Here is a 9,218-nt window from a genome sequence, read left to right as displayed (position 1 = left end):
TTAAGAATTATTTTATTTAACTTTATTTATTTATTTATTTATTTATTTATTTATTTTAATTTGACCAGAGAGGGAGAAAGTGAGAAAGCAAGCCACCAGGTCCAGGACTCGAACCGTGGTCGACTATGTGGGAGTCCAGCGCCCTTAACCACCATGCCACTTGCCAGCCCCTCCATCCACTTTTAAACATTTAAAAAAAGTATTGTATTTACTTTCTTATAATTTAAAATGCATTTTTAGATTTAACACAATTTACATATATTTTGAAAACAGAATAGCTTCTTTTTAAATTTATAGTTGCAGAACCATATATATTTATTTTTTAACTTTAAATTATTTAGAAATAATTTGTTACAGAAAAGTTCCAAGAATAGTACACAGAATTCATTCACATCTTTTTGCTAAGACTCATGAATTAAAATTTCACTACTTTTGCTTTATTATACTTTTATTCTGTGTCTATATATAAAATACTAGGTTGTCAGAAACATCATAATTTGTTTTTCTATGCAAAAATGTGTCGTTGTTACTTTTCTGACAACCCAGTATATGAGAGGCCCTCAGAAACTTCATGGAAAATGGATACTATGAAAAAATAATGCATGGATTTGGGACCAACAGTTAGCATAATGGCTATGTCACTGGACTCCCATGTAGTTGGCCGTGGTTCGAGTCCCAGACCTGTTGACTTAAACTCACGCTGGGTGCATGTGCTTGTGTGCCCAAGATCTCGAGAGGAGAATGGAGGAGAAGGGATTGCGGTGTGGCCATCCCCTCTGGGGGGTGATTTCTCGCTTTCCATCTCTCTGTCTCTCTCTGTCTTTCTGGTGAGCACACGTGTCCTATAGCAAAAAAAAAAAAAAGGCATGGATTTAAAATTTTTTTTTGCACCAAAATAAACTCATACTTTAATTCCACTTTATACAGAGTTTTAAAGTCTCCTTCTTTGTGCACACACACTTTGTATACAATATACATATTTTCTAATATGTAACCACATATTATTTACACATTTTACTTAATTAAACATAATTACATATTCAAAGAAGACATACGAATGGCCAAAAGGCATAAGAAAAAAATGCTCAACATCTCTTATTGTAAGGGTGATACAAATCAAAACTGCAATGAGATACCATTTAACCTTAGTCAGAATGGCTAATATTAAAAAAATAAAGAATGATAAATACTGGTGAGGCTGTGGTGAAAAGGGAACCCTCCTACAGTGTTGGTGGGAATGTAAATTAGTACAGCTATTGTGGAGAACAATATGGAGATTCTTCAGAAACCTAAAAATAGAACGACCCAGTAATTCCACTCTTAGATATCTACCCTAAGGATAGGAAAACCCTTGGTTGCAAAAACAGTTGCACATCCATGTTTATTACAGCATTATTAACAATTGTTAGGACATGGAATCAACCAAGTACAGATGAGTGGATTGAAAAAATGTGGCACATGGACTCTATGGAATACTACCCAGCTGTTAAAAAAAAACCAATGAGATTGACATTTGATACAAAGTAGACAAATATGGAAGATTTAATGATAAGCAAAGAAAGCCAGACTTTGAAAGACAGGCATTGTGTGTCCCTGCTTAATGTATACTGAATGTCTGTGCTCTATAGCAGAAACTGAATATTGGAAGGTATAATAGCAAGGAGGGCAACTGTAGATACTAGAGACAGTATAGGGGAGGAGATGGGTAATAGGGAGTGGGCAAGAGTGAATCAGGGAAAAAACAAACAAAGCAATTAATAGATGTAAAAATGGAAAGTTATCTGTTGATGATAGTATGTATAGTAATGTCTGACTTGATGAATATCCAGTATATTCATGATGGGAATAATCATGTTGTATACTGTAAAAATGTACAGTGATTAAATGTAAATAAAAAAGACAACTGCCCAAATTATTTAATATCATTTAATGCTATCTGCATTCAATTTTCCTTATCTCAAAATGTCTTTTACAACTTATTTTTTTTTTTCAAACCAGGATTCATACCTATTGTGTTTGGTTGTTGACGCTTAAGCACATCTCTATTTCTTTTTTTCTTCCTAACATTTTATTCTAAAACACTTCAAACCTGCAGAAAATGGAATAATTCCCGATTGCTCTTGTCTCTGTCCTTTGAGCTCTTGGATTCAGCATCCTGGGCTATCCTTTTTCATGATCTCTAGCACATGTATGCAGCTGAGTAGTTTCATCAGCCTCCTTATTGCTAGGTCTGATGATCTCTTTTAATTTTGTACTCCCCCCATCTTTTTTTTTGTTTGTTTGTTTTTGTTTAAGATGATAGTTTCTCTGGTAAAACAATGTTCTCAAGCACTTTACAGATCTCCTGTAGATTTCCCAAGAGTTCATGTCATTAAATAAAAACCATATTGATGGATCTTTTTGGGATAATCTCTTCTCTATGTTGGCCTCTTGCTGAGATGATTGAGGGACCACACTCTCAAGTTTTCTGGAGGCCTTTTGGTTGGTTGAGAGCATCTATGAGCTCTGATTTCTCAAAAGAATTCTTCTCTTGACCAAAAATGCTGACCTTTTGTTCTTTCTGAACTTTAGAAAAAGATTGTATAACTATACCCTTAGCCTTTGCTCTCAAATTACTTTCCTAATATTGAGTTAATTCTTGTGTATGGGATAATACAGGGATCCAATATGATACTTTTGTATGTAGCTATCCAGCTTTCCCCGTTTTATTCATTAAAGACTATTTTTTCCATGGTGTATTCTTGACATCTTTGCCAAAGATCAATAGACTTTTTATGTATAAGTTTATTGCTGGGCTCTTGATTTTGTTCCATTGATCTATATGTCTATCTTTATATCAGTATTAGGTTGTCTCTTGAGTATGTAATGTAGAGTTCAGTTTTATTTTATGATCCAATTTGAAATGGTTTTATTTTAACTGGTGAATTTTGGTGTTGACTTTTGCTTCTAGATCCAATCTTCTTAACTGGGTTAGGACACTTACCCTCCAGTTACTGTAAGTCTTGCTTAATACTGGCTCATACCTTCACCTTTTTTTTTTTTGAGAATTGCCCTAGGTTTATGGGAGCCATCTGCTTTAAGATGCCTTGAGATTATAAGCCCTACTCCTAACACCAGCCAGTGAGTGACTCACTGATGTAGATACATCACTGTTGTTTCTGCTCAAGGCACACTCTATGGTACAATTCATGATCCAGAACTTCTTGTGTTAAGGTCAGAAACTTGACTTTTATGAACCCACATAAACTAAAGGCAGAAAAAGTATATAAGACAAAAAACAAAAACAAAACAAAGAAACAAGAACAAGGGCAACAAACAAAATAGCTATAAATATAGCTGAGTTAATTCAAATGTGTGTGGTCTAAATATATAATAGTTTCTTCTTATTTGTGAGAAATATATTTCAAGACCCACAGTGGATGCCTAAAACCACAGACCATATTGAACCCTGTTTATGCTGAATTTTTTTCCTATGTGTACATATCTATGATAAGGTTTAATTTATAAATTAGCACAGTTATTATTATTAACAACAATAACTAATAATAAAATACAACAACTATAACAATATACTGTAATAAAAGTTATGTGAATGGATCACTCTATCTCTCAAAATATACTATGGTACTGTGTTCACCTATTTTTGGACCATTGTTGAATGTGGGTAACTGAAACCATAGAAACCAAAACTTGAGATAAGTGGGGATTACTGTATTAATTAAAAGAGACTGAGAGTGGATTAAAAAGAAGACCTAACTATATGTTATTTATGAGAAAATCACAGAAAGATAAAAAGGGATGAAGAAAGATATCATTAATCAAAAGCAAGCTAGAGTAGCTATATTAGTTTCAGACAAAGCAGACTTAAGATCAGAGTGTTATCAGGGATAAAGAGGGGAATAACAGGGACCATCAGATGGCATAGTGGTTATGTTGCTGGACTTCCACATGACCAACCATGGTTCCCTGATTCAGTGGCTTGACACTCACGCTGGGTGTGTGTGCGTGTGTATCCAAGATCCCAAAAGGAGAACGAAGGGGGAGAGATTATGGTATGGCCATTTCCCCTGGGGGAAGATTTCTCACTTTCCCTCTCACTCTCTCTGTTTCTGTCTCTCCAGTGAGTACACATGCCCTAAGGCAATAACCTTTAAAAAATTAACAACAACAAAAAAGAGGCATTACATAATTATAAAGAAATCACTTTTTCAAGAAGAAATAATCCTTAATGTGCATATGCTTAACAATAGAAAATTGGAGACCAGCATTGGTATAATGGCTATGTCGCTGGACTCCCACGTAGTTAACCACAGTTCTAGTCTCAGACCCAATGGTGACTCCCACGTAGTCAACCACAGTTCTAGTCTCAGACCCAATGGCTTAAACTCCCGCCGGGTATGTATGTGTGCATGCCCAAGCTCCCGAGAGGAGAATGGAGAAGAAGGGATTGTGGCATGACCATCCCCCCCCGGGGGGGGATTTCTCACTTTCTGTCTCTCTGTCTCTCTCTGTCTTTCTGGCAAGTGCATGTGCCCTATAGCAAAAACCTCTCCAAAAAATAAAAATAGAAAATTGATATACATGAGACAAAAATTATAAAATTGCAAGGAGAAATAGATATATCCACTACCGTAGTTGAAAATTTCAACATCCTTCTGTTAGTAATTGACAGATCTGGCAGGCAGAAAATTAATAAGGATATAATTAAACTGGGCACCATTATCAATAAACTGAATGTGACATTTTATAAAAATTTTCATGCAAGAGCAGAATACTTTCTTTTATGAATGGAAAGCTTACCTGAATTATTCACCAGGATAGAATATAGTTTGGGCTATAAAACAAACCTTAGCAAATTCAGTAACAGAAAGATAACTGAAAAAAAAATCCCAAAATATTAAACAACTTCTAAGTTACATATGGGTCAGAGAAGAAGTCTGAAGAGAAGTTAGGAACTATTTTAAACTAAATGAAAATGAATATAAGAGCTATCAAAATTTGTGGGATGCAGCAAAAGCAGTTCTTAGAGGTGAATTTATAGCATTTGCTATGAAAAAAAGCTCAATAAATTAAGCTTCCACCTGGCTAGAAAGACAAGATAAAATTAAATCCAAAGTAAGAATAAAAAAAGAATAATAAAAATCTGAACAGAAATCATTGAAATTAAAAAAAGAAAAACAATAGAGAAAACCAACAAATTCAAATGTTGGTTCTTAGGAGAGTCAGTAAAATTGATAATTGCTTAGCCAGGCTTACCTAGCTAACCCAAAAAAAGAAGAGAGAAGACACAAATTGCTAATATCATAAATGAAAGAGAGGCCCATCCCTACTGATCCTAGTGAAGTTAAAAGGGATAATAAAGAATATTATGAACAACTGTTTGACCACAGATTTGATAAATTACATGAAAATGACAAATTCTTTGAAAGACATAATCTATCAAAATTCACAGAAGGAGAAATAGATAATGTGACTATGCCTATATCTATTAAAGAAATTGAATGGATAATTAATAATCTTCCAAAAAGGTAGGAACAATGCTCAGAATATTTTACTGGTGAACTCTGTCAATCATTTAAAGAAGAAATAATACCAGTATTCCATGATCTTTCTGAGAAAATAGAAGCAGAAGGAACACATCTTAATGTAGTCTACGAGGCCAGTATTACTTAATACAAAAACCAAGTAATGAAGCTAGGAGAAATAAAAACTACATACTGTTATCCCTCATAAATATATATGCAAAAGGTCTCAACAAAATATTAACAAATTATATTCAACAATGTAAAATTTATACACTGTTAAAATTTGAATGTATGTGTTATACTTTTCTCTCTTGTCCTCTGCCTTTCATTATGGCATATGACACAGCATAAAGGCCCTTGCCAGATGAAGGCTTATTGATCTCAAACTTCTCAGCTTCTAGGACTCAGAGAAATAAATATCTGTTCTTTGTAAATTACTCAGTCTTAGGTATTGATAATAGCAACACAAAACAGACTAAGACATACACCATGCCAAGTGGGATTTATCCCAAGGCTGATTTAACCTTTGAAAATCAATTAATGAAGTTGCTTCAGCGTCTGGGTGCTGCTGTGGTGCAGATACTGTGTGGTCCTTCACCAAGATGCCTGAGGAAAACCAGACCTAAGGCCAGACCATGGAGGAGGAGGAGGAGGAGGAGGAGGAGGAGAAGGAGGAGGAGGAGAAGGAGAAGGAGAAGGAGAAGGAGGAGGTTGTTGAGACATTTGCCTTCCAGGCAGAAATTGCCCAGTTGATGTCATCAATCATCAACACATCCTAATCCAACAAAGAGATTTTCCTGAGGGAGCTTATTTCAGATTCATCTGATGCACTGGACAAAATCAGATATGAAAGCTTGACAGATCCCAGTAAACTAGATTCTGGGAAGGAGCTGTACATAAATCTCATTCCAAACAAACAAGTTAGAACCCTCACTCTAGTGGACACTGGAATTGGAAAGACCAAGGGCTATTTGATTAATAATCTTGGCACTATTGCCAAGTCAGGGACCAAAGTTTTCATGGAAGCTTTGCAGGATGGTGCAGATATCTCTGTGATTGGCTAGTTTGGTGTTGGTTTCTATTCTGCCTATCTGGTTGCTGAGAAAGTGACTGTGATCACCAAACATAATGATGATGAGCAGTATGCCTGGGAGTCCTCTGCAGGGGGCTCCTTCATGGTTAGGACTAACACAGGTGAACCTATGAGTTGTGGGACAAAGGTTATCCTGCATCTGAAAGAAGACCAGACTGAGTACTTGGCGGAAAGAAGAATAAAGGAGATTGTGAAGAAACATTCTGTTTATTGGCTATCATATTACTCTTTTTGTGGAGAAGGAGTGTGATAAAGAAGTCAGTGATGAAGAAGCTGAAGAAAAGGAAGAGAAAGAAAAAAAAAGAAAAGGATTCTAATGACAAACCTAAAATAGATGTTGGTTCTGATGAGGAAGAAGAAGAAAAGAAAGATGGTGAGAAGAAGGAGGAGGAGGAAGAGGAAAGGAAGAGGAGGAGAAGGAGGGGGAGGCGGAAGAAGAAGAGAAGATTAAGGAAAAGTACATTGATCAAGAAGATCTCAACAGAACAAAACCTATTTAGACCAAAAATCCTGATGATATTACCAATGAAGAGTATGGAGAATTCTACAAGAGCTTGACCAATGACTGGGAAGATCACTTTGTAGTGAAACACTTTTCGGTTGAAGGACAGCTGGAATTCAGAGCTCCAAGATGTGCTCCTTTTGACTTGCTTGAAAACAGGAAGAAAAAGAACAACATTAAATTGTATGTATGTGGAGTATTCATCATGGATGATTGTGAGGAGCTGATCCCTGAAATCTGAATTTCATTAGAGAGGTGATAGACTCTGAGGATCTCCCTCTAAATATTTCCCATGAGATGTTGCAGCAAAGTAAAATTCTGAAAGTTATCAGAAAGAATTTGTTCAAAAATTGCTTAGAACTCTTCACTGAACTGGCAGAAGATAAAAAGAACTACAAAAAGTTTTATTAGCAGTTTTCTAGAAATATAAAGCTTGGAATTCATGAAGACTCTCAAAATTGTAAGAAACTTTCAGAGCTGTTAAGGTATTACACATCTGCTTCTGGTGATGAGATGATATCCCTGAAGGACTATTGCACAAGAATGAAGGAAAACCAGAAGCATATCTATTACATAACAGGTGAGACCAAGGACCAGGTAGCTAACTCGGCCTTCATACAATGTCTTCAGAAGCATGGATTATAAGTAATCTATACGAGAGTATGTAAAATAAATAAATTTTAAAAATGAAATTGTTATGAACACTAGAGACAAAGCGCAGGGAGAGAATAATAATAATAATAATATAAAATGGAGAGCAACTGTGGAAAAAAAAAGAGATCTATATGATCGAGCCTATCCATGAGTACTGTGTCCAACAGCTGAAGGAAGCTGAGGGGAAGACTTTAGTGTCAGTCACCAAAGAGGGTTTAGAACTTCCAGAAGATGAAGAAGAGAAAAAGAAACAGGAAAAAAAAACCCAAATTTGAACACCTTTGCAAAATCATGAAAGATATCTTGGAGAAAAGAGTGGAGACGTTAGTTGTCTCAAACCAGTTGGTAATATCTCCATGTTGTATTGTCCTAAGGACATATGGGTGGACAGCAAATATGGAGAGAATCATGAAAGCTCAAGCCTTAAGAGACAACTCAACAATGGCTTACATGGCTGCAAAGAAACACCTGGAGACCAATCCTGGTAATTCCATTATCAAGACCTTAAGGCAAAGGTGCAGGCTGACAAGAATAAGTCTGTGAAGGATTTGGTCATCTTGCTTTATGAAACTGCACTCCTGTCTTCTGGGTTTGGTCTGGAAAATCCCCAGACACATGCTAACAGAATTTACAGAATGATCAGACTTTGTCTGGGTACTGGTGAAGATGACCCTACTACTGATGATACCAATGGTGCTGTGACTGAAGAAATGCCACACCGTGAAGGAGATGATTACACATCATGCATGGAAGAATTAGATTAAGCTCTGTCTGAAGAATGACTTACAAATGTGTTCGGAAAAAAAAGAAAATAAATTATTGTAATCCATCACATCAACAGACCAAAGAAGAACAATCACAAAATCACATTAATAGATGTAGAAAAAACATTCAACAAAATTCTACACCCATTCACAGTAAAAACAAAAACAGAAAACAAAAAAATCCAGCTTCCCAGCTTCTCTCCACAAACTGGGAATAAAGGGTGATTTCCTGGATTTGGTAAAGAACATCTTTAACAAAGTTATAGCTAACAATGTATTAATGAGAAACTGCACAATACCAGTAAAATTGGGAAAAAGGCAAGGATGTACTCTCTTACCCCTCCAGTTTACCATTGTACCAAAAGTCCTAGCTAATGAAATAAGACAAGAAATGAACTAAAAATATACAAGTTGAGAAGGAATAAATAAAACTGTATTTGCAGATTATGCAATTGTCTATGTAGAAAATCCCAAAGAAGCACCACCAACAACAAATTTCCTGGAATAGACAAAATTATGGCAACTCTGTTGATACAAAGTTAATATATGAAAGTAATTGCCTTCCTCTTAACCAGCACTTGGAATTTGAAAAATTATTTCTTTAATTGAGAAATAATAATTATATATTTACATGAAGTATAATGTGATCTTTTGCTATATGTGTACATTGTAGAAAGATA

At 35.5% G+C, this 9,218-nt stretch overlaps 1 pseudogene; it reads left to right on the top strand.

The window, feature by feature from the left end:
• The first annotated feature begins 6,014 nt into the window (after positions 1-6,014).
• LOC102502006 (heat shock protein HSP 90-alpha-like) lies at positions 6,015-8,538 on the top strand (annotated as a pseudogene).
• Positions 8,539-9,218: the final 680 nt, after the last annotated feature.

Source organism: Tupaia chinensis, unplaced genomic scaffold (genome assembly GCF_000334495.1).
Source record: "Tupaia chinensis unplaced genomic scaffold, TupChi_1.0 Scaffold000050_1, whole genome shotgun sequence".
Classification (NCBI taxonomy): Eukaryota; Metazoa; Chordata; class Mammalia; order Scandentia; family Tupaiidae; genus Tupaia; species Tupaia belangeri.
Note: the sequence above shows the minus strand (reverse complement) of the source record. Positions and strands in the feature narration are given on the sequence as shown.